General features: G+C 47.5%; 1 pseudogene; it reads left to right on the top strand.

Annotated features, from left to right (window-relative positions):
- Nucleotides 1–525: 525 nt before the first annotated feature.
- On the top strand, nucleotides 526–2,794 carry LOC147904785 (putative LRR receptor-like serine/threonine-protein kinase RKF3 pseudogene; annotated as a pseudogene).
- Nucleotides 2,795–4,048: the final 1,254 nt, after the last annotated feature.

Genomic DNA, 4,048 nt, shown 5'->3' with positions numbered 1-4,048 from the left:
GTGGTTCCCTACCTTTTCTTCCCATTTTTTTCCAACCAAACCAGAATCCAAGGGAGTACGTCCTTGAGCTCAATGGTGTTTGGAAAAAAGAGTTTGTGAAGGAGTACTTGAGCTCAATGGTGTTCTGGAAAAAAGAGTTTGTTATGAGGCTGGATCTGGGTAGCTTGTTATGAGTCCTTGGTTAATAGAAACGTTGTATTCTCTGTGTCTTGTAAACAGGCAGTATTGCAAGTGGCTGTCCAGGTTAGCCAGTTGGCCCTGTGAAAATGACATAAAATCCACGTTTTTACTGGGAAATTTTGTATTTTGTTCATACAACTCAGTCGCTGAGAGTACGATGATCATACTGAGCAACTTTTACACGGAACGATCATCCAACTTCGTTGCGAGCTCACAGTTTGCTGAAAAATTGCGTAGACGCAATTTTCAGGTCGTTCGCTAAGCTCAACAACGATGGAAGATGCTTCGAAAGCTTGCAGCTCCTAACGGCTATGGCGACGATACGTACCTTCGTCTACTCACAGCTCCCTCCAAAGCTATGGAATGGACGAATGCTGAAAGCTGCTGAGTAAAAAAAGCTTGCATCTCACCAGCTATGGAGCCTTGCTCTCGGGGAGGACGAACAGGAAACGCCCCCAGCTGGTGCAGCTGCGGTGAGCAGCTCTGGCTATGGCTACTCCTCTTCTTCACGATCGCCTTCTCTCTCAGCTTTGCCGCTGCGTATCCTCCTCCGGCCCCCAGCTCTTGTCCCCTCAACTTCGATCTTCTCCGTCCCTTTCATTACATCGGTGACAACGTCAGGAGCTCCTCCAACTCTACCTTCCGCTGCACCAGCTTCCTCCAGGCTCTGCACTTCGTGCTTGTGGAGTACGTTGCCCGCTCTGGCTTCTTCCTCGTCCCCAACTCCTCCGCCCAGGCTTGCTGGAACGCCTTCGACCAGCTGCTCACCTCCCTTGGCTCCCCCGTGAACGTCAGATCGCAGTGCAATCTCACCACTTCCTCTATAGCACGTGGATCGGAAAGTTGCAAGAACATTACTTCAGTGCAGAGCTTGGAGCAGATGGTGCCCGCATCAGTTCTATCAGACATGTCAAGCAAGTGCCTCAATACTTCCTTTGAGCAATTGAGCAGCTGCTCAGTTTGCACCGTCGCTGTGGTCCGAGCTGCCACCACCTATCTGTTGGGAACCGTGAATGGAAGCGTCAACAATTGTCCAGACATCATGTCGCTTTATGGCGCTGCTACGGTGCCCAACGCATCTAGGACTGGCGCTGCTTCGTGCTTGTTTAACATCGCGCTCCAAAACGACCAGCAATCCGATCACTTTAAGTGCCTCTTCGGGGCAGTGGGAGCTTCCATTACCCTTCTCGCAATCTTGGGCTTGGTCTTGGCGTTCTATATTCGACGCAGGAAGCTGAAAATCGCAGAGAACAAGCGTGAGCTTCAGGCGAGCAAAGAAAAGATGGCGAGATCCAACAGCAATCTCGTATGGTACAACATGGATGACTTGAAGGCGGCCACGAATAATTTTTCAAGGGCCAACGTCGTGGGATCAGGCGGGTTTGGCAATGTGTACAAGGGCACGCTCCAAGACGGAGCAGAGATAGCGGTGAAGAGGTTCAAGAATTGCTCGTCTACTGTTGACGATGAATTTTTCCATGAGGTGGAGGTACTCAGCACTGTGAAACACCGGAACCTGGTCCCTCTGAGAGGTTGCTGTGTAGACAAGAGCGATCCACTAGGCCATCAGCGCATAATCATCTGCGACTTCATGCCCAACGGCAGTTTACACGATCATCTCTTCTCCAAAAAGACAGTCCTAGATTGGCCCAGACGGAAGAAAATAGCTCTAGGAATCGTGAGAGGTTTGGGTTACCTTCATCAGGAAGTGCAACCAGCGATCATTCACAGGGACATCAAAGCCAGCAACATCCTCCTGGATGCTAATTGGAATGCTCGCCTTGCAGATTTTGGCCTAGCAAAGTTCACACCTGAGGGTGCAACCCATGTGAGCACCCGAGTAGCTGGTACGCCAGGCTATCTAGCCCCAGAATACGTGCTGTATGGGCAGCTGACAGAGAAGAGTGATGTGTACAGCTGTGGGATTGTGCTGCTGGAGCTATTCACAGGGAAGAAGATTTTCAGTGTTGTATCCAACTGCGAAGGGTGCATCCTGATTACAGACTGGGCATGGTGTTTGGTGAAGCAGGGAAGAGTACTGGATGCTCTGGATCCAAGCATGGAAAACTTGGGGCCTTTAGAGGTTGTGGAGAGATTTCTTCTTATAGCTCTCCTGTGCACTCATCCACAGGTGCAATGCAGGCCTACTATAGACATGGTCCTGAAAATCATGGAGAATGACCAACCTTTACCTTTCATACCTGATCGTCCCATTCCCTATACTATGGGAATCGGTGACATAGAGAAGGCTACCAGTTCTTCTGGAGGATTGTCCACTGGCTCAGGTTTTCAACGCTTCAGTTCTCAAGTCATGGGCAGATGATACACCATGCGTTGATTATGCAGTTCCCGTAGCTTCCTTACGAAATTCCAATAGCTGGTCAGATGCTAGATATCTCAGTGATCTGACTCAAATTTTCACTAGTAGTTTCTTGGGTTTCACTTTCTATCAAGCATCTACCCTCTCACCCCCTCTGGAAAGCATAATCTTGGTTGTGGAGTTCTTTTTGTTTCCTGTTTCTTGTTCTGATATCCATCCATGCTTCCATTCTGCGGTGTATGCAGGCTCCTCTCAGAGGTTTCAATTCATAATTCATGTCATGTCTCGTGAAGGTTAAAGATCAAACACGGCTGATTTTAAGGGCATAAGTCCAGAGTCCAAACAGAACAGTCTAAGGGGCCGAGTGCACCCATGAACGAATTCAGAGGTTCCGATTAAATGTTATTTTCCCTTAGCACATTAGCATTTTAATGCTGTTACAGTAGAATGCAGTTTAATGCTGTTAAATGTTATTTTCAGTCAGCATATTAGCATTTTAATGCTGTTGCAGTAGAATCCACATAGTGAATGGGTTGATCTATTTGAGCTCAGATCGTTAGTTTTCAGCAATTTTCCACTGTTTTCCTCACCTGGCACGTGGGTAGCCCCCGTGAATACGCACTCAGTGAAGTCGAGTCTCAAAAACTCTGAAGGGAATTTTCCTGTGTCCATTCCTTGCGTTTTTCTTAACTTTGTAAACGATGTGACGGTCGAAATAGGCTATACACTCATTTCTTTCTTTAAAAGACTTTCAATCGGTGTACTAATCTTATCGCTTCAAGCTGAGAATGCCATAGAAATTTTCTCTAAGAAAATATCATGTTGTGCCTTCCAAGGTTGCGCTTGTTCAAGGTGATGGGATATCTCAAGGTGTATGCCTCAGGCACACCTTGGTTTCTATGTGTGAGTGCTAGAGGCACAGTTAGGTGCCCACAAGCACAGTTAGGTGGTGGAAGAGCCACATAGGATGATTGAGAGAATCTAGGAGCAGATTGAGGAGATGATTGTGAAGCTTTGAAGTCATCAGTGATGTCAGTGAGCATGTATGAGGTGTCTACTTAAGGACCTCACTCCTCTTCATTCCATAATGCAAGTATTCCAAGTTTGTGTCCATTCTTTGCTTTCCTTTCAGCTTACCAACATGGTATCAGAGCCCTTTGATCCCCCTTGAGCCCATTTCTGCCACATCATCATCTTCTTCTTCTCCATTTTCCTCTTTCTTCCCAAAATCTTTGAGAGCTTGGTTCTCCACCTACAAACGACCATTGCCCAAACCCTCTGAGCTGGAAACTCCTCTAGTATGGGCGAACTTCCACCTGCAAGCAATTGAAGAAAAAACGTCTGTGGTGGTTGCCATTCCTCGAACAGCGCATTTTTTGCCATTTCTTCTATTGCTCAATACTCCCTGCCTGCTCCGCCATTGCCTGAGCCCTCTTAGGAGTAGATGGGCGACCTCAAGACGAAGATTTTGAGCCATTTTTCAGCTCATTTGGTTCAGTAACGAGGGAGAAATCGTCAAAACTCAGGTTCAGCCTGTAGCAACTCCCC

The sequence above is a fragment of the Dipteris shenzhenensis genome, chromosome 2, assembly GCF_047967505.1.
Source record: "Dipteris shenzhenensis isolate YYH24624 ecotype China chromosome 2, Dip_SZ_1.0, whole genome shotgun sequence".
Classification (NCBI taxonomy): Eukaryota; Viridiplantae; Streptophyta; class Polypodiopsida; order Gleicheniales; family Dipteridaceae; genus Dipteris; species Dipteris shenzhenensis.
Note: the sequence above shows the minus strand (reverse complement) of the source record. Positions and strands in the feature narration are given on the sequence as shown.